General features: G+C 43.1%; 1 protein-coding gene and 1 non-coding gene across 3 annotated transcripts in view; both read left to right on the top strand.

Annotated features, from left to right (window-relative positions):
* The window catches only part of LOC124612270 (segmentation protein cap'n'collar), a 383,857-nt gene that overhangs the window by 233,707 nt on the left and 123,507 nt on the right, over nucleotides 1-26,643 (top strand). The window lies entirely within an intron of this gene.
* Trnas-cga lies at nucleotides 6,731-6,805 on the top strand. The gene has a single exon. It is a non-coding gene; the product is annotated as a tRNA-Ser (tRNA).

Below are 26,643 nucleotides of genomic sequence, written 5' to 3'. Positions count from 1 at the left end.
AACATACGAGTATGTGGTTTAGAAACGCTTTCCTCACATGCCTTTCTCCTTCTAGACATCATACCACCTGAAATATTTGTCCCATTGGTTCCTTATTAGCAAATTAATACGATGTAAGATAGCTTCCGACGTTACTGGTTCCATCGAGCAGACGCCATATTAAAATACGAGTTACTAAAGATATAGTGCCGTATTTGTTGGTTTTTCTATTACACCTAGCGAACTATGAAAAATAAGCTGTTTGAAGGTACCAGCACTTCAGGTATATACTTTTCGGTACGATTGATGCAATAACATGTCGGGAAACGGTACGTCGGTGTAGAAAAGTGTCATCATCCCAGTAAGTGCAAAGTTCTGTGATGGGAATGTAACTCTCTCCAGATGTTTTAGTCAAATAATGTACATCTGCACTGATAGTGCCGGCTGGAGTGGCCGAGCGGTTTTAGGCGCTACAGTCTGGAACCGCGCGACCGCTACGGTCGCAGGTTCGAATCCTGCCTCGGGCATGGATGTGTGTGATCTCCTTAGGTTGGTTAGGTTTAAGTAGTTCTAAGTTCTAGGGGACTGATGACCTCAGAAGTTAAGTCCCATAGTGCTCAGAGCCATTTGAATCTTGCACTGATAATACACAAATGCAAAATCAGTTTGCAGCGGGCTCCAAAAGTGGAGGTAAACAAACTTGGCTGAAATTCACGTTCTGTGCCCACATAGCGTAGGTAGAATTTTGTTCCAGAAGTTGGAGATTTATGTTCGGTTTCCACCAAGACATAAAATTTTAATTCCTCAGAAATATTTGAAACTTTCTTTTTTATTTCAATATCTTCTGAATGATATTTAATCTCAGAGAAAATATTTGAAGTTCTCATTTTTAATGTTAAGCATCTTTGAATCCACTGATAACTCCACAATGGTCTTCGGGATTTTCTCCTCGCGTCTTTGGAAATGCTAATGATGTTAACACAGCTGTCCCACGCGTTTCAATTTTCGGAAGCAATATGTACAACTTTTGTGCAACGGAGAGCCGGTTACGGAGCGGTTTTTCCGCATACACAACTTCGCGGCGGGGTCAGGGATTTTCTCTGCCTCGTGATGACTGGGTGTTGTGTGATGTCCTTAGGTTAGTTAGGTGTAAGTAGTTCTAAGTTCTAGGGGACTGATGACCGTAGCTGTTAAGTCCCATAGTGCTCAGAGCCATTTGAACCACAACTTCGCGCCGTTTCGATCTAAGCCTCCGAGTTGCTCCGTTTGAATAGGGAACGAGAGAATTTCAAACGGGGTATCTCGGTTGTCTCGAGTAGCTTCACTTTCTCTAATCCCAAATATAGGGCGCGGTATCAGTTTCACTTCACATACTAAGAATGGAAATTCCAGGATGGAATAATACGTAAAATAAACAAGCGTAACCACTCACCTATAGCTGACTGATGTGTGGCGCATAGAAACGCGTAACAGAAAACAGTATTCACATTAGCTACTAGCGTTCTAACTCTTGGTCTTTCCGTAGCAGGTCTTTCCGTAGCAAAAGTGTATGCATGCACGCATGGGGGCATGCTCACGCACGCACTTAACTTCAGTCAGCTATATGTGAGAGATTTCCTTTATTTTGCGTATCACTTTAGGTACCGTTCAACGTGTTAAAGATATCCGTAATCTATTTTCACTTTGACCAATAGTCACTATGCGCCCATTAAACCGCAAGCAGGCAGTTACGGTTACCTCGATAATCACCGAGATACATGTATCAAATACTTTTTATCAGATGAAGCTGTGTATGTATTTTTCAGAATAGTTCTAGATGAGTTCTGCTGTGTTTATGCAGTCACACTAGTTGGTACTATTTCAGCTAGTTCATAAATACAAAAAATATTGTACACTTAAAAAGGAGTACAAATAACGATACGACACTAAATATTTTACGAGCAGCATAAATTAAAATATTTCGCCAACGTCTCAGCATTCCAGATCTACACAGATGCTAACTTAATGCAAATCTTCAAAAGAGTAACACACAGTTAATCGTGAACGCCCTCAGTCCCCGAAGCACTTTACTGATGAGAGAAACACAAAATCCATGGTGTTGCGTATTCACCACACTACAAGAACACTAGGAAATCCTCATTTTAAGTACATTTTTGCAATACAGTTTCTTCCCAGACCTACGAAATAGTTACATCGCTAAATTACGAATAGTCACAAAGCCAGATACCGTGTTACATATTTTCAATACGTTTACTTACAATTATTATCGAAAATTTTCGCATACGTGTCTTCCATACGTGCGCTTAACCAAAGAAAATGTTTTATACCGTTAACTAGTCCTGCCACCATTGGCACCCATCAGAATGGTTGTTTGACCGAGCATTATTCGGTGACTTCTGATACTCCTTTCAACCTTTCTTATAATGACCAACGGTGGCAGAATCGGTTAACGATGTATAACGTTTACTGTGATTGCGTCAATGAAAATTTATGCGCTCAATGAAAAAGTCTGTCGCTACATCCACGATAAAATGTCCTTTCTTTCAGATACATGCTTTCTTTGTCCTACTTCAACGCTCCCTTGCATTATTTTGGGCTCTCGTTATTATAATAGTATTTATAGCATAGTTTAAATCATTGTGCAGATCAGGCGTTTGCTTGTCTTTTAGCACTGACACCTATGTGCAAACGGCGCTGCTCTCGGTCGTTAAGTGAAGGCCGTCGGCCACTGCGTTGTCCGTGGTGAGAGGTAATTCCTGAAATTTGGTATTTTCGACACACACTTGATACTGTGGATCTCGGAATATTGAATTCACTAACGATTTCCGAAATGTAATGTCCCATGCGTCTAGCTCCAACTACCACGCTCAACGTCTGCTAACTCCCGTCGTGCGGCCATAATCACGTCGGACACCTTTTCACACGAATCGCTTGAGTACCAATGACAGCTTCGCCAATGCACTGCCCTTTTATCCCTTGTGTATGCGATACTACGGCCATCTGTATATCGCTGTCCCAGGACTTTTGTCACATTAGTGTAGTTTACGCTTGCCGTTTATCGAAATCGTGTGTTGTTTGCACGCGTCACCTGCGGTGGGATGTGTGATTTCGTCGCGTGAACAAGGCGGGTTGTTTCTGAGCGTTCAGCAGTATGGTGGAGAATTGGAGGCCACATCAGACGGCCACGTCGCATGTGACTGGGGCTTTACAAACCTAGCACGTGGCGTGTGATGGTTTCGGAGCGGTTTCGAACATCGTTGAAGACAACTTGCTCGTTCATCTCCACGTTCGGGCTCACATCCAGATTGCGGACGATTTTACTTCGTCCCTTTTCCTTTTAATTTTTTTCTCCCCTTCAATCAATTGGATGAAAATCAGTGTGGGTTTAGGCCTCTTAGAGGTTGTCAGGACCAGATCTTTAGCTTACGGCAAATAATGGAGAAGTGTTACGAGTGGAACAGGGAATTGTATCTATGCTTTATAGATCTAGAAAAGGCATATGACCGGCTTCCTAGGAGGAAGTTATTGTCTGTTCTACGAGATTATGGAATAGGAGGCAAACTTTTGCAAGCAATTAAAGCTCTTTACATAGATAGTCAGGCAGCAGTTAGAGTTGACGGTAAATTGAGTTCATGGTTCTGAGTAGTTTCAGGGGTAAGACAAGGCTGCAACCTATCTCCACTGTTGTTCATATTATTTACGGATCATATGTTGAAACCAATAGACTGGCTGGATGAGATTAAGATACGTGAACACAAAATAAGCAGTCTCGCATGTGCGGATGACGTAGTTGTGATGGGAGATTCGATTGAAAGTTTGCAAAGTAATATTTCAGAGCTACATCAGAAATGTAAGGACTATGGCATGAAGATTAGCATTTCCAAAACGAAAGTAATGTCAATGGGAAAGAGATATAAACGGATTGAGTGCCACATAGGAGGGACAAAGTTAGAACAGATGGACGGTTTCAAGTACTTAGGATGCTTATTCTCACAGGATGGCAACATAGTGAAAGAACTGGAAGCGAGGTGTAGCAAAGCTAATGCAGTGAGCGCTCAGCTACGATCTACTCTCTTCTGCAAGAAGGAAGTCAGTACCAAGACTAAGTTATCTGTGCACCGTTCAATCTTTCGACCAACTTTGTTGTATGGGAGCGAAAGCTAGGTGGATTCAGGTTACCTTATCAGTAAGGTTGAGGTTACGGATATGAAAGTAGCTAGGATGATTGCAGGTACTAGTAGATGGGAACAATGGCAGGAGGGTGTCCACAATGAGGAAATCAAAGACAAACTGGGAATGAACTCTATAGATGTGGCAGTCAGGGCGAACAGGCTTAGATGGTGGGGTCATGTTACACGCATGGGAGAAGCAAGGTTACCCAGGAGACTCATGGGTTCAGCAGTAGAGGGTAGGAGGAGTCGGGGTAGACCAAGGAGAAGGTACCTGGATTCGGTTAAGAATGATTTTGAAGTAATAGGCTTAACATCAGAAGAGGCGCCAATGTTAGCACTGAATAGGGGATAGTGGAGGAATTTTATAAGGGGGACTATGCTCCAGACTGAACGCTGAAAGGCATAATCAGTCTTACATTATGATGATGATGATGATGATGATTCAATAAAACAGTATCAATCCAGGTGCGTTAATCGCAGTAAAGCGAAAAGTGCGTTAGCTGAAGAACCGCACCGGCAGTGGCAGTTTCCGGGTTTTCCCCTCTCGCAGGCTTGCCACTCTGACCGCACCGATGAAAGGCACGTACTAACGGGACGGCGGCAGCACCGGCAGCGCCGGACAAAGCGCGCCAGCAGTAGAAAGCAGTGCCTCCCGTCTCAAAAGAGGTGACTGGCGGCGCGGCCGGCGCTGGCGATTTCTTCCCGCGGCCATTAATCAGCGCGACCCACGCCGAGTGACGCGCCTCGCACGCAACTAGGTCTTCCAGCGGCCCGCGTCCTCCTCAAATTACTCCCACCTCTCACTTTACCTCTGAATTAGCGCCGCGCCAGCGGCCGAGTCGTTAGCCTCTCCCATACTGACCCGCGGGCCGGCAGCCAACCAATAATGGCGTATCTTCTTTCAGGCGTCGCCTCTCTTCAGAATTACCTCTCGTAAATGTTCCTTCTGCACACACTTCGGGTAAAAGACTCCTTCAGACCTCAGAGGCAGTACGTGTTTTTGATGCCATGTGGCACTAGTCGGATTGCGTGATCAGATCAGTGAGGAGCCACTCTTTCTATTTTTCTCCCACTTTTCCCGATAGGGCGACCAACATTTGGTGACGGTTTTAAAGCAAATGAACAATTTGTGACCACCATTTTAAAGGAAGTTTAAGGGAGATGTACTCGCAATAAATGTCAAGTGCATAAGTACATCACATTTGCCTGGAATGGACGAGAGTGGAGATATAAGTATAAAAAAAACTGACATACGTAGATTACTTTTATGTCGTACGGTATCGTATTTTGGGAGGTGGGCGCATCCGTGGGTTGCCACTACGGGCCGAGAACCATTAAACATTCGCCCTCCACAACCACTGTAGACGAGTAGGCTATGTCATTCTATCTCCACTCCTCACTTTCCCTATAGCCAAACCGTCTTCTTTTCGTAGAAGCAAGAAGGAAAAAAGACTATATATCTATAATAGTATGTCTAGACCAGTAAGCATCACCATCAGTACACAGAACCTTTTGGCACTCTGTCCAAACCAAAGAAGAAGAAAAAATCGGAGAATCGTCTGGGTGTACAGTGTACCACTCACAGTATAGACTTGAACAGAATACCTTCAAACGTCATGAGACTGTTAAACGATCTTAATCGGTGGCGTACATTAATATCAAAGCTGACAGATGTTCGCGTGTCAAAGTGTAACACTCACTGTTTATTGGATTGCTTTGCCCTTCCTTTGCCACGATGAAAATTCACAGGCAACTAGACGACATACGGCCAAATTACCAAATTACACTAGCCGTATTCGTTGCGCCTGTTGTCCTTTAACTAAAACTGGCAGCCCATTCAAGAACGAACACACTCGTAATCCCGACGGTGAATGTGGCGGGCCGGCAAGTGTAACACCTTCTTATCAAGGCTCAATTTAAACTCGAAGAATAACCCTAGCTACACTTCACATGCAGGTGACCCTGCGAATATCTACTACAAAATGCTACCACCGAACTCCCGTCCGTCCAACCCCGTAGCATCGGCCCTCCCGCTGTCCGACAAGACTTACTGGCTCTTGCATTTGCTGGTGGTGACTACGTCGTGCACGACACGCATAGAACGCTTTAATGCCTCATTGCATGACCCCGCCGCCGCCTGACAGGGCGCCGTGGAAGGCGTTACAAAGAGACACGGCTCTAACATCTTTGAATATCAATAGGGCTCACTTCAGTCAGGATGTCGAGAATGAGGTTTGAACGCAGCATACGTGATCGAAACTCATCGTGTCACTCTAAGAGCTCCTGATTAGGGACGAAGTCATTTTATGAGAGATATACGATTACTACAGATTTCAAAATTCCTGGCAGATTAGAATTGTGTGTCGGGCCGAGACTCGAACTCGGGACCTTTGCCTTTCGCGGGCAAGTGCTCTCATTCTGGAAACATCCCCCAGGCTGTGGCTAAGCCATGTCTCCGCAATATCCTTTCTTTCAGGAGTGCTAGTTCTGCAAGGTTCGCAGGAGAGCTTCTGGAAAGTTTGGAAGGTAGGAGACGGGGTACTGGCAGAAGTAAAGCTGTGAGGACGGGGCGTGAGTCGTGCTTGGGTAGCTCAGTTGGTAGAGCACTTGCCTGCGAAAGGCAAAGGTCCCGAGTTCGAGTCTCGGCCCGGCACACAGTTTTAATCTGCCATGAAGTTTCATATCAGCGCACACTCCGCTGCAGAGTGAAAATCTCATTCTGGACTACAGATTTCCCTTGAATCGATTACAGTATGCATTTATTCAGTTATCCGTGCAGACCCACGTCTAACTAACAATGAAATTTTTGTCTGTCTAGGGTAAACTGGGTATATTTGTCATAACATTCGAAAATGTTTCACAACGGCGTTATATTATAAAGAAAGAAAGATTGGGGTTTAACATCCCATTGCGTTCGAGATCGTTGTGGACTGAGCATGAGATCCAATTAGGCAAGGAAGTCCTGTCCCTTCAAAAGAAAAATACCGGCTTTTGTATTGAGCGACTTAGAAAAATCATGCCGACGGAGATTTGAAGCGCCCTTCCCCAGAACAGCAGTCCGATATCTTAACACTGCGTCACCTCGTTCGTGGTGGTCTCAGAAACCGTAAACGCTGTGACAATATGATGGAAAATTTTTGCTGATTGCTCTGATGCTCTGTTCACAGGGCAGACCGTATCTTTCATCACTGAAGTGCCTGCTTTGAAGATGTTCAGAAACCAGGTTTTACTTAACAATCACATTATTTCATTTATTAACATTCATAGTAATACCACTTGACTCCTACACAATCAACAACATCAAAATACGTGAGTATTACGGAAAATCTGATTTCTGTACATCTTCACTGTAGTAAAGTGATCAATATTAATAAGTGTCTCAAGCTGAGTTTGTGTTTGATGATTGATGGCTACAGTAACCTAAGAATTGTCATATGCACCTCAGTGAATTGTACATTTACTTGTTTTGCGAGAAGTTTGTTGTTACCTTTTAAATGAAAATAGTTAATGATTTTTTGACTCGTTCTTCATCCAAGAGCGCCATTAAATTTAGGATATGTGAAATGAATACAGCATCTTTTGTAACACACATTATTTTTCCTTGTTGTCTGACATGTTCTGCATCCTTGAGGATATTCTCACTGTGAAACTATAGGACAAAAAGTATAACTAATTCAGTCTAACTGAACACTTGTACTAGACTGTATAGTTGAGCACGAGGCGCTGCAAGTTATCGATCTATAGACTTTCCAAGAAAGGCAATGTGAACTATATTCCAGCACTACCAGTGGCAGATGTGCCCCATAATTTTCGTATTCAGGACTGAATCACGGACGACAGCTCAACAAGCATCACACCAGGTAGAGGGTACTGAGCACACAGACCATCGAATGTCAGAGGAGATGTGTTTAGGAAAATATTTCTTATTTAATTGTTTGCACGCGTTGGAAGTTAGTCCTAAGGCGAGTAAATAAATATATTACACGCATTGGTCGGGCAGCAGAGCATCCACGACTGTAACAGCCAACCCACAATAAAGTTGGAGAACATGGTACACATTGTTCTAATCCAAAGTGTAACAGCCATAAAATTTATGCGACGCAACTGAAGATACATACAAACATCTAATTGTTAAAGATATCTATCTCAAAAAAATTAAAGTCTTTGTAACAGAAACACTGTAAGGTAAGCGCTTTTGGAAAGAAAACAAGTGGTCACCGCGAAGTTTGTTTTGATATGGAGTGCCTTTGCCACGCTCATTTCGCCTGGTCCATCTAGCCACTTACGGCGGATCACTAATGATTACGTGGTAGGTGAAACGTGTTAGGGCTTTATGTTTTCGTATTGAAAATGTATTTCCGCACGTCCACGTCGTTAACCACAAAAAACACGGAACTTTTAGAAATTTAAACTTTTCCATTGAGATAGATCGCCAAATTGTAGGCTGTGCAATTTAACAAAGAAAGATACCCGGCCGAGCTCTTTTTCTTCACTGATTGTAGTTTCCTGCTGTGACTTATGTTCGTGAAAAAGTTCCATAGTTCTTTCTAAATCGAGTTAACATTAAACTGTAGGTTCTTCTCTAACTTTGTTAGTTACCTAATATCGATATTTCAGTTAGTACTTTTGCCTGGAACATCACACTGCTTTACTAATCGTGTTACACTCTTGGATTCTTTCAACTTGTTTACCTGGTCACCAAGCCGGATATAAGGAGCCCTACAGATCGTACCACGGTGTATCTTGAAGGTCGCTGCACACAGATTTTTATTATGTTTATTAGATACCTTAATTGGTTAGATAGGTTAGAAAACTTAAAAAGGGATATGGATACGTTTAAGTTTGATGTATTTAGGGTTAGTGAAGCGCAGTGGCAGGAATAACAGGACTTCTGAAAGACTTATCAACAAAAGAACAAGCAGAAGTAATTTAGGAGTAAGTAAGTTGCTTTGAACAGCGTAGTGAAGGCAAGACCGTGGCCAAAATACACAGGAAACGATCACCCACCCCACTAGTACAAGTTTTAATGCCAAGTAGCTGGAAACGACCACCAACCACACTAGTACAAGTTTCAATACCAACTAGCTCCTCACTGGACTGCATTGAAATTTTGAAGATAGCAGAGATAAAATACAGTGAGCGAAACTTGTTTAGATAGAAGATTGTCGCTAGAAGATCCAAAGGACGTGAAAGGAAGCCGTAGTTGAGAAGGGAGTTAGATAGGTTTCTAGCCTATTCCTGACGTTATTCAGTCTGTACAGTGAGCAAGCTGCGAAGGAAACCAAGGAGAAATTTCGAAAAGGAATTAAATTTCAGGTAGAAGAAACAAAAACTTTGATATTTGTCGATGACATTGTAATCCTATAAGAGACTGCAAAGGACTTGCAAGAGCAGTTGAACGAAATTGGTAGTGTCTTGAAAATAGATTATAACTCGAACATCGACAAAAATGAAATAAGGGTAATGGAATGTAGTCGAATTAAATCAGCCGACGTTGAAAAAATTTAATTAGAAAATGAGCCACTAAAAGTAATAGATGAGTTTTGCTATTCGGGCAGCAAAATAACTGGTAATGGCCGGAGTAGGGATAATATAAAATGCAGAGTGCCGACAGCAAGAAAAGCATTTCTGAAAAAGAGAAATTTGTTAACATCTGATATCAATTTAAGTGTTAGGAAGTCTTTTTCCGAAGATATTTGTCTGGCGTGTAGGCTTGTGTGGAAGTGAACGTAGACAATAGTCAGTTCAGACAAAAAGTGAATAGAAGCCTTTGAAATATTGTGCTATAGAAGAATACTGAACATTAGATAGGTTGATCGAATAACAAATGGAAGGGGGGGGGGGGGCGCTGAATGGGATTGGGGGAAAAAAAGAAATTTATGGCATACTGTGGCTAAACGAAGAGATCATCTTGTTAGGACACATCCTGAGGCATCAAGGAACAATCACTTTGCTAATGGGGGGTAGTATGGAAGGGTAAAAATTGGAGAGGAAGGCGTAGGCATGAATAAAGTAAGCAGGTTAAAATTGACGTAGATTGCAGTAGTTACTCATAGGTGAAGGGGTTAGCACAGCATAGACTAGCGTGGAGACTTATCAAACCATTCTTCCGACTGAAGACCGCAACAGTAGCAACTTATACACAGACTAGTTGAAACAAAATACAAAGGCATGCACAATACTGAATGCCAAAAAGCTCATACAAGTGCAGGAGTCCACGTTTTTACGCCGAACCGAACTCCCAGGTGTCCATATCTAGGAAGCGGACGTTCCTTCACACTTCCTGGACCAAGCAGCTTATGCCACAGCGCACGCAACTAACGCAGCAGGTGGTAAGACCATTAGGATCCGCTTTATGGGCTTTCTCCCGCAAACCATTCTTCTCCGGGGTATTGCGCGCTAGTTGCGACGAAAGGTCGCCCGTCTCATTACGATGAACGGGAAAGCGGTGCACTTGACAGTTTGGCCGGACGTCATTAACTGGGAGGTTGTGTCGGCCAGCGGGAGTGCGGAGTCTTCAGGAAGCTGCCACCATTACGACCACCCGGCAGCTCTTCTGGGTGGCTGTGGAAATGTTGTATGAAACATTGTGAGTCTTCGTTTCCTGTGTGGCCTGAAATGTTGTTCTTGTAATAAATAAACGAGATTTTCGTAACAGTTGCTTCCATCATAGTACAGAGGGATGTCCCACCAAAAATTAAAAATTCTGCTTAACCATTCATTCCAGTCCGTGCGCAATGGGTGTTTATAGATTGGGGGTAGGAAATTTGATAAATTAGCTTATAACATGGAGAAAATACGGGCTTAAAGGAGTAGACGAACTTCAACAGTTATTGGAAGAGCGTAAAAGAGAAAATTTAAAAGTAGTATAAACTTATAATAATGTATAAAAGTTTAGTTTTTTTTTAAATTTTCAGTTTCATTTACAGCAGTAAGACATGGACTTTCAGTACGGAAAATCATTCAGAAATTTAGGGTTCCTCAGCGAGCAGTGGAGAGAAGCATGTTAGAGTCATACGCGTCCGGCCATCCTGATTTAGGTTTCCCGAGATTTCCCTAAATCGCTGCAGGCAAATGCCGGGATGGTTCCTTTGAAAGGGCACGGCCGACTTCTTTCCCCGTCCTTCCCTAATCCGATGGACCGATGACCTCGCCTTTTGCTCCTCTTCCCCAAATCAACCAACCAACCATATTAGGATGTACGTGAGAAAGTCAGGGAAACTAATGAATGAGACAGGAAATAAAGTCGGGAGCAAGACATAATTATGACAACGAAGATTAAATATCAGTGACACCGACTCGTATCCGGGTGAACACATGATAAGTGGACTTAGAAACTGCTTTGTTAGATTCCAGTATGGATGCAGGATTGACATGGCTCCGTATAGCTGATGGCTGTAAGACATGAGAAGTACGGAGAGCACCTTTATCCACCAGTGGGTGTCAAATGGATGGTGGTGGTGATGATGATGATGATCATGTTATGTCGGCGTCACGAGGGGTGTAAAACTAACCCAGTTTCGCAAATATGGTGGAGGAATTTAGCCGCAGAATTCACCTGAAATTTTTAATCGAAACAAGGAACGTGTGTCTGGCCGACTAGACGCTGGTTTTGATCTCCTTTCTCGTGAATGTGGGCCCAGTGTCTTAAACAGTGTGCCAGCTTGCTCTGTACGAATCCTTTTGCAAGGTACTAATATACATTTTACCTTTTGCTCAGTGTATTGTCAAGTGCGCGTGTGTGTAATTGTGACTGTTTCGTCAGTGTAGTGTTCTGCGTCTGTTACGATGGATAATTATCGAAAATATAGAAAGAGGAGTGGTACATAGGCACATAACCACAGTCTCTTGAATTGGAAAATTCTGAGCCTCCGAGCATAAGTGTCTCTTGCCTCCACGCCACGAGGTAGTACAGAGAAGTTTGGGATATGGCACGTGTCATTGACAGAGTCTGGTCATCAGATATTGTACGCCAGCACCTTTCCACACAAATATCGTTGATGAAATATTCTTCCCCCACCAGGTCGAAGGAAAGCGTTGTCTTGTGCTGGGGATATGTCGTATTGATCCCAAAACCATATAAACCCGCCGTTCCGACAATTTTTGTTGAGATTCACAAAGCACACCAAGTGACAGAATGATGTAAAATTTCCTTGTAGTTATTATTAGGCGTAGTTCTCTAGTCTACATCTACATTTATACTCCGCAAGCCACCCAACGGTGTGTGGCAGAGGGCACTTTACGTGCCACTGTCATTATTTCCCTTTCCGGTCCCAGTCGCGTATGGTCCGCGGGAAGAACGACTGCCGTAAAGCCTCCGTGCGCGCTCGAATCTCTCTAATTTTACATTCGTCCTTTTCCCATGTTACTGATTCTCGCCATACAATGACGCTCTCACAGCATCTGCATCGCCGGAATGGTTTGCTCCTTACAATCGGTAGTTCTAGAACACGTTGGAGGTAAAAATGCTGATAACGTCAAATTCGTTCTGAGAATGAAGCATATCGTCACGTTTGGAGTACTTGTGTCGCGTACGTCGCTGGTGACGCAGAGGCAATCTCACTATAAGGACAGTGCTGACGTCGAAGTGGCGATCGCAGGGTGACCTCTCTGTGTTAAAAGAATGGGCCCAGGCCAGCGCAGCGTAGCGTGGTGGCGTGAGCTGGCCGATTCGCCACGGCGTCTGGCACACTTCCCGCCTCGGCTGCCTTTCGTGTCCACAGCTCCGGACCAGCACACGGCCCGCCCTCCTACAGAAAGGGCAAGACAATAGTGTGCTGTTGTTTGCCGGGAGTTCCCAAAGGGCTCAATCGCCATCTTGTAAAGGTTTCTTTCTTTGCTGAAATCGACACTTTATCTTGTCCACATGGGACTGTTATATCGTCTGATTGTATTTAGTATAGACGATCGTGATAAGTAAGCGTAGAGTCCTTCTACACCATGACTTTATTTCTCCCTTGGACCACCTATACAGCCAGTCTACTCTTACAGGGCTGCCCATCCTTTGAATGTATCAGTCTATCTTTACTACCTCGTCCGAGGAATTTAAAACAGAGAAATTTCATCGTCATTGTTAGTAGCACAATTTAATACCAACTTTTAACACAGATTCAACAAACAGTTTATAAATGCCTACATTGATTGTTGTCCAGAGTATTAACACTTTCACGGGAAGTTCTTAATTCATGTGGCCATCTTCTGTGTCTAGGGCAACCAAATTATGTGTGGTTGACGTTGTGAATCTCCCCACAGTCGCGGTGTGGTTGTGACATGACGTGGATTTCATAGAGGTATTTTCGGTGGCAACTATGGTTGAATTTCAACCTGGAAATGCTTCTTACAAACTGCCTCATTTTCCCTACGCCAGATGAGTTACATTTCGTGTCCTACTTTTCACGTACCATTGGGTCTTCGATAAATGTGGTTGGATTTCTTTGTACCAGGTGCTCTGTAGCAGATCTTCGGTCTCCCACATCTTGTTTCTTTCGTATTTGGCGTTGTCTCTGACTACAGCAATAAGATCAACCGCTGGAATGCATCCCTCTTGCTTGGTAGAGTTAGTTACCAATTGATCGGCCGGCCGGTGTGGCCGAGCGGTTCTAGGCGCTACAGTCTGGAACCGCGCGACCGCTACGGCCGCAGGTTCGAATCCTGCCTCGGGCATGGATGTGTGTGATGTCCTTAGCTTAGTCAGGTTTAATTAGTTCTAAGTTCTAGGGAACTGATGACCACAGCAGTTAAGTCCCATAGTGCTCAGAGCTATTTGAACCAACTCATCGGCTGCCTCATTACCCACAATCCAAGTATACCCTTTGGTTCATACGAACTATACCTTTGGCCGTCGCTATGTGTCTTTCGTATATTAGAAACAACGCTACTTCGTTGTTATTTTAAACTTCCTATTGGTAACAACAGCAGCAGCAACAACATCAACACGATAGTCAGGCCATGGCAACTACACGATACCACCAACCACTGCTTTATCCAGTACTTTCCATTAACTTCTCATTAGACTTCACGAGGCTGAGTGAAAGCCGTTCCAGAATTCCACACCTAGGAAAAATCCGAGATGGTACTTTGAATCGAACATTGGACTTCAGCATCTGTTCCCGGTAATGCCAAGTAGTAGACCACTGAGGCAGTCATCAGTAACACATATTATTTAACTCGTCTTTTGCACCGTTGACATACATCGAGCACTTAATTTCCGTAGAACGGAAAGTAATGTTGTAGAGTAAGCCCAATTTGTGTCAGCCAGCAGTAAGACGGGCTGTGTTATTAGCATCCAAGATCGAGCGTGTTCAAAGAAGGGCGGCAGGGGTAGCCACAGACCTGTTGTTTGCCTCTCAGCAGAGCGCTGAAAAAATGTGAACTGAAGAATGAAGCTGGGAGAATCAGTGACTAAGAGGCCGCTACAGTATCAGTGAATACAACTGTTAAAAAGGAGTGATAAGACAGGTAGGACAACGTTTCTGCTTACCAAGAGTGACAGGAAACAGACTGCCGACTATCCGAGTAGTCAGTATCGCATGTTTGTCTCTTAGGATGAAACCGTGAGGTATCAATGTTAAAGATTCAGGAATATTGTACAATAAGGTTTATATCACGAAGCGCTTATTAATAGTCTGTCATAGATGTAGTACACGTTTGGCGACTAGTTTCGAACCAGTTGGTTCATTCTCAAGCCTGGCCTACTGAGACTGCACTGAAAGTGCCTGATCTTAATAACAAATATCAAAATGTCAATAGATGGTTTATAAAATGTTCGCAGGTGACTGTCACAGTCAACAAGTGCCTTCTTAGCAAGTCAAAATCTGAGTAGGCACATTTTGTGATTGTGACATTCATCTGCGAACATTTTATAAAGCATTTATTGCCATTTTGAAGTTTGTTATTTAGATCAGGCGTTTTCAGTGCAACCTCAGTAGGCGGGGCTTGTGAGCGAACCAGCTGGCTCGTAACCAGTAGCCAAACATATGTACTGCAATTGTGACAGATTGTTGATAATCGCTTCAGGAAAGACAGAAAAGGTTGCCACTACTGAGTCAACAAAATGTTGAAACTGAAAAACCAAGGCTTAGATTTACTAACTCAGCAGTTAGGTGTGAAGGATGGGAAGATTCGCCGTGGTTAACAGTCATGTTATCAAACAGCTATGAAAACAAGAAGAGCATCAGCAAAGAGAGCACCAGCTAAAATGAAATTTCGTTGATAAACATCAGGAATTGACTCACGTTAAAATCTTCATGTCCTGTAGCAAAACCGCGCTATTAGATGACTTGATGTCACCAACACCGCGAGGTATGATGCGACCGAGGAAACGGACCAAAATCAGAAAAGAGAGGTTGTGGTTCGTTGTTTTCAGACAGACACAGATGTCGGTAATGAAAAGATCACATTACCCAATATTTCTCGTATCTGAAAACAACTATATGAATTGTAGGGTTAACCTGTTACCAAAAACTTTGAAATGAAAATATTAGCTTCTAAAATTGACTTTAAAACTATTTATATTCGTTGTGTTAGCACTTTCATATAACCCTTGTTACTGTGAAAGTGGATTCATGAAAAACGGATTTGATGTGTGAACAGGAGCACACAATCATTCATCCGTGATAGATATTCAGATTTTTGGGAAGCGTATACCCAGTTACACCGAGATTAGAATTTATGTTAAGCCATACTATAAAGCTAACTCGTTGGGTTAGTTTTATCGCATAACATGGATATAGAAACATATGTTTTAAAACGGTATTTCATTCAAACTAAATTTCTGCTCGATAATTTCTGTACCTGTAGCTATTTGGACTTAGATATCCGACGACGGCGATGTACCCATGTTACGAGTGAAATGGAACAATGGTTACGAATCTAGGCTTATCTTCGGGAGGAACGACTTGGCAATACAATACGTTAGTTTTCTATGATGTCCTTCAATTACGTCAGGTAAATATCGTGATGGATATTTCAGTAAATCTATGGTCCGTTTTCTTCCCTGTCTTCATGGTCCTGAGCTAGTGCTCTATAACGACATCGCCGTCGTCGGATATCAAAGTCCAACCGGTTTTTCAGTGATACTGCTAAGTCGTATTTGTCACACTTCTTTTTATCCGGTATGAGCCACATGTGCCACCAGTGTAATATCTGCAGTCATTCACTGATGTTCTGTAGTCTGTATTTAGTTGCGGTATTTTTCAGCCACAAACATCCATGCGCATGTTCGCAAGACAGACAATAATTTGCATTCCCGAAATGTCGAAAGACGTTGCGTTACAAGAAAAAGATCGATAGAACAATAAAAAAGCATATTAACATTAATATATACATTTGTGGGGTCATCAGAAATAGAAAATCATAAGACAACATGAAAGGCTTGGCTTGTTTTATTATCGATTAACTGAACTGTGCTGCCTGTTGTATTGGGTATGAAAGCAATAAATGACTTTCTAGGAAGGAGACGCGATGGCTTTGTTGTTCTCACACAGACATCTGTCATCACAGTTGTGGCACATATCCCTGTCCTTTTGTTCCTTATGAAAAATTTAAGTGTACAAAATTCACACATTTTTCGAAGAAACATTTAAATGCAAACTGATGATGTTACAACTGTGATGAAAATGTTTGTACTTCCCTAAATCGCTTTAGGCAAATGCCGGGATGATTTCTTTGAAAGGACACGCCCGACTTCCTTCTCCGTTCTTCCCCAATCGGATGGAACCGATGACCTCGCTGTTTGGTGCCCTCCCGCAAATCAACCAACCAACCATATTTTTACAGAATCTAAGAGAAATTTCCTGTCGCAAGAAGGCGGAAATTGCTAATCAGCATTTCATGCGAGCTAGGGAACGTAGTTTAAAATTCAAGTTGATTTTTATAAAGAGGCAAGTCTTTGGGAGCTCCTGCTATGTTTCCTGTTCAACTGTACGAACTACGCTATGTAAAAATAACAATAGAAAAATTTGTACCTCATAACTGAAGTATGGTAAATACAGAAGAATTTCATTCTGTGTCGCAGAGCAGGTACACTAAACTGAAAAACTTAAATGCGTCAGATGTATCGGCCAGTGATTTGTCTTTTACTTTTCTTGTCAGGATTTATGTTGTTGATAAATATTTCCTTTCGCCATTGCCACGCTAACTGCAGTGCAAGAGCGTGGTTTATTCAGTGGAATATTTCAATGTTGTAGATAACACCAATGAATGGGTGACCTCGCTCCTGTATGCGGGCAGTGGGCACACGAAATCGTTCTGATAGCGGCGCATTGTGATGTCCGTAATGCTCCATATTGTTTCGGCATGTTTGGCGCCCTTAAATATTGTGCATTATAAAGCCAGTACCCGTATAAGTTTTTTTTTTATTTACGTGTGCTTTATTTTAGATACGTCCGAGATTTTGTAAAGAGTTAAGAGCGAATAATGCTTCTCTGTAATTAAATTTTTCACAGGAATTTTCTTACACTGGGCCGCTGTTTGCGGCAGTGGTTACTGAAGTTGACAGCGCGGAGTGTGGCGTCCGTTAGGGACCTCAGCCTACAGGAGACCCGTATCGGGAATCCCCGACCTGCGACATAGACGTGAATAGGCGCACTGTCTGATCTGACAGGCGGTAGCGGAACAGAACTCGGCGCTGCTGATTTGTTTTGATCCCGCGTAGGCTTCGCGTTGGTGACAACTGCCTGTCACTTTTCACTCACCCTTTATGCTCAAGTCATGCCGTTTAGCTGTGAACGGACACCGCTGTTGCGTAATGCTGAGTAGTTTCGTGTTGAGAATGTCATATTGTGTGAGATGTCCTCTCGTCTTATCCTCCAGTGTGTGGTGTCGATCACTTAAATTTTGTGTTCTTGTTTAGTGTGAGAAAAGTCAGTAGTTACACAACAGGTTGAAGATACTGTTTTTTTTTTTTCCTCGGCCATCAGCAGACTGCGGTTTCCGCACACAACAGAGTTGCTCTTCGATTCCGTTGCTGCTGTCTGTTTAGCACCGGCTGCCCATCGTCAGTGTATGCGCAGACTGTGAATGCCGCGAATGATGAGCAGTACGCTGTGGCGTAAGTGTGATGTTTATGTTTCCCTGTCTGTGGACTCAGTGCGCCGAGCAAAACTGTGGAAGACAACTACCCATCCACAACAGTGGTATTCATAAACACGCTCCTAAACTATTGACTTCGCTGAGATAACCTACGCGCGGATAGGAAATTTGTGGCATATAGAAGAGAGATGTTTAAAAACTAATTGAGGATAGCTTTCACTGATACTTGATTTTAAACCATAAAGTGGAAGACGAATAGAATTTAGCGTCCACCGATGGGAACCAGATCGTTAGAGGCTGGCCTTTATACTGTATATGGGCGATATGAGCCTACATACCTACACGTACGACTGCTGTACTATGAGGTATACCACACACTGATTTTGCTTACAAAAGTTATCTTTGGAACATGAAAATGATGAGCTGGCTGACTGTGGATGATTCGATTGCGAAGGTTCTCATACTACTGTCAACGAAATGTAGAGCTTGTTAGTGAACTTTGCAACAATTGCTGTTGTATGGAAAGGACTTCAATTAAATATTCGCAAGCACATGAAGTTTTTCCAACGAGACAGCATTGATCTGTACCATTTTCACACTTTTTTGGGAATTTCAGAAATAGTTGTGTTGCATTTTCGGCTGGGTTACTGCGAGGAGTTATATCTCTTTGGCGTTCATACCGTACAGTCAGCATCTTATTGCATACTTCGTGCATATGACGATTAAAATTTGTTTAAGGACACGCAGAATAGATAACAGCTCACAACAGATCATAATAGGACGCCATGGTAACTGCAAAATAGTTATTTTAGAACACTGATCCGGAAGAAGGTAAAGAATATCACAAACACATTAATCTGTTCTGAAATTGCTGTAAAATCAGCAGTATAACTCGAAAGCCATATAATTCCCTTGGCGTACATTTGCATTTCCCGTATTACGTACTCTGTATAACTTTACAATGAGTTAACAAAAGTCGTGGTATACACCCCCCTCCCCCCCCCCCCCCAGCAAATAGCCTCTGAGTAGCTGAACACACTCGTTTCCAATCAATGATCGGTTCAGTTCGACCAGAGGATCCAGCCCAGCCCATTCCATGTAACAACAGTCTGCACCATTACGTAGCCACCTGCAGCTTGTTGACAACAGCTTGGGTCCATGGCTTTGAGGTCTGCGCTACATTCGAAACCTACCATTAACTCTTACTTACTGAAATCGAAAACATCACACATTGATTTCTGGGGTTATTTCATACAGTGTTGCTTGTCTATTGGCACTAACAATTCCACGCAAACGGCGCTGCTGTCGGCCTTTGAGTGAAGGCCGTCAGCTACTGTATTGTCCATGAAGGGAGGTAATGCCTGAAATTTCGTATTCTCGGCACACGCTTGACACTGTGGAATTAATGAATTACCTAACGATTTCTTATACGTCTAGCTCCAAGTATCGTTCCGCGTTGAAAGTCCGTTAATTCCCGTCGTTCGGCCATAATGACGTCGAAAACCGTTTCACAAGAATCACCTCATTACAGGTGACAGCTTCCCCAATGCAGTGCCCTTTTACACCTTGTGTATGCGTTACTGGCGCCATCTGTATAAGTGCATATCGCTATCCCATGAATTCTATCACCTCAGTGTTTGTGTGTGTTCCTCAGGAGCAAGGGAAAGAATGAAATACAGCGCCAACAGAGATTTTGTTAACCTCGAAAAAGGGAGAAATGTTTTTAAGTCCCGTTGACGACAGAGTCTATAGAGGCAGAGTACAAACTCAGAGTGGACGACGAAGGGGAAAGAAATTGGCTACTCCCTTTCGAGAGGAATAATTCCGCTGCTTGCTTTCACCAGTTTACGGAAAATTCACGTAAAACCTTAATCTGAATGGGCGAACGTAGATTCAAAGTTTCGTCTTGAATGTGGATCTAGTGCCTTAACCACTCCTTTGTTTGGTACTTCTGTCGAATTCCACGAATGGGAACCATCATGACTGACTTAAGAACTGGTCAAACTACGATCTTGTAAGGTACTTCTGTCGTTGATGAATTACGTTTCCGTAGTGCACTTTTTATCAGGTCTGGTACAGACCTTACCTACTCCTGAATTTTTGTGGTTGTTCCACCTAAATTGCTCCGGACGCATGTTCATAGGTATTTTATGGACTTAACTGCATGAAGTAACTGATCGGTAACTTTATAATTAAACAACTGGCTCTTCCCGCCACCTTATGAAGCTTCCGACGCTACGCACCTAGTGAGGTACATATACGGTGAATAGTAGCGGTACATTTCGACCAGCTACTTACGTCCCGATAATTACACGTAGATCAAAGAAGCCTCTGCGAATCAGCTTCTTGTCTCCCTGAGGACGAGTACATTATGTTGCTATTATGTGAATGAGCATAAATTGCGAAGCTGACTGTACCTTTGCTTTTGTCGCTTGACGGGTGGTAGGGACAGAGCATCGAGTGACATTATACTGAGTGCACTATCCGAAAATTACCTCGAGCAATTAAACAGAGAACCGACTCGTGGAGGTAACATCTTGGACCTACTGATAACAAACAGACCCGAACTTTTCGACTCTGTATGTACAGAACAGGGAATCAGTGATCATAAGGCCGTTGCAGCATCCCTGAATATGGAAGTTAATAGGAATATAAAAAAAGGGAGGATGGTTTATCTGTTTAGCAAGAGTAATAGAAGGCAGATTTCAGACTACCTAACAGATCAAAACGAAAATTTCTGTTCAGACACTGACAATGTTGAGTGTTTATGGAAAAAGTTCAAGGCAATCGTAAAATGCGTTTTAGACAGGTACGTGCCGAGTAAAACTGTGAGGGACGGGAAAAACCCACTGTGGTACAACAACAAAGTTAGGAAACTACTGCGAAAGCAAAGAGAGCTCCACTCCAAGTTTAAACGCAGCCAAAACCTCTCAGACAAACAGAAGCTAAACGATGTCAAAGTTAGCGGAAGGAGGGCTATGCGTGAAGCGTTCAGTGAATTCGAAAGTAAAATTCTATGTACCGACTTGACAGAAAATCCTAGGAAGTTCTGGTCTTACGTTAAATCAGTAAGTGGCTCGAAACAGGATATCCAGACACTACGGGATAATGATGGCATTGAAACAGAGGATGACACGCGTAAAGCTGAAATACTAAACACCTTTTTCCAAAGCTGTTTCACAGAGGAAGACTGCACTGCAGTTCCTTCTCTAAATCCTCGCACAAACGAAAAAATGGCTGACATCGAAATAAGTGTCCAAGGAATAGAAAAGCAACTGGAATCACTCAATAGAGGAAAGTCCACTGGACCTGACGGGATACCAATTCGATTCTACACAGAGTCCGCGAAAGAACTTGCCCCCCCTTCTAACAGCCGTGTACCGCAAGTCTCTAGAGGAACGGAGGGTTCCAAATGATTGGAAAAGAGCACAGATAGTCCCAGTCTTCAAGAAGGGTCGTCGAGCAGATGCGCAAAACTATAGACCTATATCTCTGACGTCGATCTGTTGTAGAATTTTAGAACATGTTTTTTGCTCGAGTATCATGTCGTTTTTGGAAACCCAGAATCTACTATGTAGGAATCAACATGGATTCCGGAAACAGCGATCGTGTGAGACCCAACTCGCTTTATTTGTTCATGAGACCCAGAAAATATTAGATACAGGCTCCCAGGTAGATGCTATTTTTCTTGACTTCCGGAAGGCGTTCGATACAGTTCCGCACTGTCGCCTGATAAACAAAGTAAGAGCCTACGGAATATCAGACCAGCTGTGTGGCTGGATTGAAGAGTTTTTAGCAAACAGAACACAGCATGTTGTTATCAATGGAGAGACGTCTACAGACGTTAAAGTAACCTCTGGCGTGCCACAGGGGAGTGTTATGGGACCATTGCTTTTCACAATACATATAAATGACCTAGTAGATAGTGTCGGAAGTTCCATGCGGCTTTTCGCGGATGATGCTGTAGTATACAGAGAAGTTGCAGCATTAGAAAATTGTAGCGAAATGCAGGAAGATCTGCAGCGGATAGGCACTTGGTGCAGGGAGTGGCAACTGACCCTTAACATAGACAAATGTAATGTATTGCGAATACATAGAAAGGAGGATCCTTTATTCTATGATTATATGATAGCGGAACAAACACTGGTAGCAGTTACTTCTGTAAAATATCGGGGAGTATGCGTGCGGAACGATTTGAAGTGGAATGATCATATAAAATTAATTGTTGGTAAGGCGGGTACCAGGTTGAGATTCATTGGGAGAGTGCTTAGAAAATGTAGTCCATCAACAAAGGAGGTGGCTTACAAAACACTCGTTCGACCGATACTTGAGTATTGCTCATCAGTGTGGGATCCGTACCAGATCGGTCTGACGGAGGAGATAGAGAAGATCCAAAGAAGAGCGGCGCGTTTCGTCACAGGGTTATTTGGTAACCGTGATAGCGTTACGGAGATGTTTAACAAACTCAAGTGGCAGACTCTGCAAGAGAGGCGCTCTGCATCGCGGTGTAGCTTGCTCGCCAGGTTTCGAGAGGGTGCGTTTTTGGATGAGGTATCGAATATATTGCTTCCCCCTACTTAGACCTCCCGAGGAGATCACGAATGTAAAATTAGAGAGATTAGAGCGCGCACGGAGGCTTTCAGACAGTCGTTCTTCCCGCGAACCATACGCGACTGGAACAGGAAAGGGAGGTAATGACAGTGGCACGTAAAGTGCCCTCCGCCACACACCGTTGGGTGGCTTGCGGAGTATAAATATTGATGTAGATGTAGATGTAGACTATCACATTTACGTAAAAAGAAAGAAAAGGACCTGAATCCTGGGACCGAAAAGACATTTCTTCTAAGGGCTGCCTGTTGCAGTATTCTTTACTCTCCTGCACGTGTCTTTAGTTTGATACGGTCGCCCTGAAGCACTCTTGTGCCCACGGTCTGCCTCTGCAAAGCACTGGAGAACACCTGGCCTCTCCTGCTGTCCAAATTTGCTCTCTGGCTGTGCTGGGGTACACACTGGGATAGCGTCTCGAGTGCGTTCACGCCTCTTGCTTCATCCAAGTCTTGAACGTCTAATGTCCTTCGAGCTAGACCTCTGCGCGAACATCGCGATTTTCGTTTTTCATCCGATTTATGACACCGTTCAAGTTTGTTACAGCGTCCCGTCGCTTCGTCCAATTTTTAATTCTCATAATTATGTAGTCTTTGATTTTCCTTTTTTAACAGTTGCTCGTAGTTTCGTGTTGAGAATGTCATATTGTCTTAGATGCCCTCTCGTTTTTTTCCGACTAACAAAGTCGTCGTGCGCCCTGAACTTAGTAATAATAATAACTTAATAATAATCTTTCAGTAGAGACTGAGACAGTCGTAATGGTTCATCTAGAAGAGTTACCGTAAGTGTTGTCTGCAAATAAATGGTTGGCTCTGAGCACTATGGGACTCAACTGCTGAGGTCATTAGTCCCATAGAACTTAGAATTAGTTAAACCTAACTAACCTAAGGACATCACAAACATCCATGCCCGAGGCAGGATTCGAACCTGCGACCGTAGCGGTCTTGCGGTTCCAGACTGCAGCGCCTTTAACCGCACGGCCACTTCGGCCGGCTGCAAATAAATGCTATCCGATAAAAACAGCAGTAAAGTCCTCTAAAGTGTTAGCTTCGTGCAAGGACTGTCGGCTATTTGTTAATGTAGAAAAAGACAAAATTGTCGAGTTCGCAAAATATGAGAGCGTGTTATTCTTTGACTACAGTATTAATGAGTCATAACTATGAGAGTGTGCTAAAAAGTAATGCCTCGGAATTTTTTGTGAAAACTCGTAAAGCTTTATAAATAAAACTCACGTTATTAACATTCTACATCTTTGGTCTTCATGTCTACATATCTGCAGCCCGCTGCCGTCAGAGGGCTCCGAATTGTAGTGTGTAACAAGGCGATAGGTGACGTAACTATGTCGGTGCGTGAGAAACAACGTGCTGTAATCGAATTTGGGATTCGAAGAGTTCGCTCACACATGGAGCACCCTCTCCTTCATCGTGACAATGCCGGACCACACATGGGCACTGTGCCATCTGCGACAGTCCGACGCCTCGGCTCATTGTCATCGATCATCTTCCATACAGTCCCGACTTGACCTCATACGATTTTCGTCTGTTTCCAAAACTTAAGGAACACCATCGAGGATGTCACTTTCATAGTACTGACACGGTGCAAGCAAAGATGAGGTTGTCGCTCTGTAACCAAAGTCAAACATTCTACAGTGACGGTATCAGTAAATTGGTCACTCGTTGGAACAAATGTGTTCGTCACCAGCGTGACTATGTTGAAAAATAAATACTTAGACTTGAAGAATAAAGATGTAGAATGTTAATGACGTTTGTTTTATTAAAAAAAGAAAGCATTAAGAGTTTTCGCATAAAAAATTCGGAAGCACTACTTTTCTGCACGACCTCGAAGAATGTGGTGCCCTACAAATTTTAGAGAGTAGCTTTGTGTAGTGATTTTGAGTGGAGCAACCACTTAGACTGAGCTGACTTGTAGATAAATGGCGGACAACGATTCATTGGCGATGTATTAGGAAACTGCAACTTTTCTGCAAAAGAGATCGCGTACAAAATACACGTACAGCCCATACTTGAATATTGCTCAAGTATACGGTAACTAAGTCGGGTCATACTAACAGGGGAAATTTGCTATAAGGGCGATACAAATTGTCACATTCTTGTTTGAGGGCCGGGATTGTGTAGCAAAGGTGGGAAATCTTCACTGAAATACGCTCGAAGAAAGACTTAGTACAGCTGTCTGGAATCTACGTAGAAAAATTCAAGAACTTTCTTTCAATGCAGAAATTCCCATTATTCTTCAGCAACCCGAGTATATATTCCGTTTAGATCATACGGATAAAATTAAGCAAATAACAGTTAGCAAAGGGCCGCAGAAGCAGTCCGTCTCCGCATTCTCTATCCCTGACATGGTAAAAGCAGTAGCCTTTGACATGCAGTTTAAAGTAACTCACAGAATATTGACGTACCCATCTGACTTGCTTGTCTTCTGTCTGCTAGATGCTCGTCTCCAAGCGCAAACAAGTTGTAGTCACTGAGAAGTAAATCAGAATTGTTGCACGCACGTGGGGCGTATGCGACCGTATTTGCTTTTTTGTGGGGTTGGGGATGGAGGAGGAAATGGCATGCCTGTTTCTGTCAGAATCTTTAAAGTCGAACTGACTTCGTAATCGAAAATGCCATGTCCGTACAACACTCAACGGATAGCAACGCGACAAGACGCTTTTACAGAAAATAATGTTACTGCAGTGCACGTGCTTTACCAATTTAGGCATCACTGTATATTCTTCCTTTTTCAAAATCTTGCGTCGTTTGTTCTCTTCCAACACCTTGAACGTTTATAAGCGCTGAACTTGTGTTTTTTCTCCTCCTTTACCAGAAATCATTTACGCTCTACGTGTCGTCGTTTATCGAACTACAAACATTGTGATTTTAACATTTTAAACCTGAGGCAACTCAGCTACAACTGCGCGCAGCGTCGATATGCATGTGGCTTTCTTATAGTGGTACTTTGCCATTTAGTTGCGAGTGAGGGTGCAGACGTATTAAGTTTCTCCATATGCCCTTCAGTTGTCTGACTTAAGAATCGTTCGCGGTATTAGCCGCGCGTCACTCCAGCCACTTCATTTGTATCTAACTCTAGGATATTTCTGAACAAACAGCCAGTCGTTTTCGTTCACAAAGGGAGCGGGATTTCCTTCCTGTCGACGTCTTTCCTCAAGAAAGGTCACGGCCATCTTTCCTCAGCATCTTTTGTGATATGAGAATAGAATAAATGATCATTTGAAAAGATCAATATGCTGACGAAGCACGGTTACAAGATTTTCCTCTTGTGAAAATGTTGGCCTTGCATACCTCGTTTGCTCTGGACCTACTTGCAAATGAACATTGTGTCATTCAAGATACTGCAGTCTTTTGAAAATTGAAGTGTTCCGTATATTTTTAGGTGTACGAAAGCATGTATGAGATGCCTTAGGAAGCTGTTTCTTAGTACTTACTGTTAGCTACAGAGTTCTTGTTTTAAATTTATTCTTACGTCTGAAAATTAGCACCAGCCGAATGTAACCTCTGCTTCACAGGTGCTCCGACGGCGTTGTCACTAAGACAGTGTTCCTCTGCATCTCCCTTGAGACAGAAGAGAGAACGCCAAAATAATACGAATTATGTGATAGGACGACATGATATCCGAATGTGTCGCGATCTTCAGACTGACGTGGGTGGGTCAGAGTATGCGATACTCCATTGGTGGTGATGCTGTTTGCAAGGTGATGAGGTCAATACAGATTTTCCTGACTGAATTCTTCTATTTCACGTTGGCTAATCGAGACACTCTTCTTATTATGGACCAAGAGCTGCGCGTAGCTTTGCTGAAGCCTGTTTGTCACTCGTGTGTCTTCCTTTCTGTT

This window comes from Schistocerca americana, chromosome 4, assembly GCF_021461395.2.
Source record: "Schistocerca americana isolate TAMUIC-IGC-003095 chromosome 4, iqSchAmer2.1, whole genome shotgun sequence".
In the NCBI taxonomy this organism is placed as follows: Eukaryota; Metazoa; Arthropoda; class Insecta; order Orthoptera; family Acrididae; genus Schistocerca; species Schistocerca americana.
The sequence above is the reverse complement of the archived record's forward strand: the minus strand, read 5'-3'. Positions and strand labels throughout refer to the sequence as shown.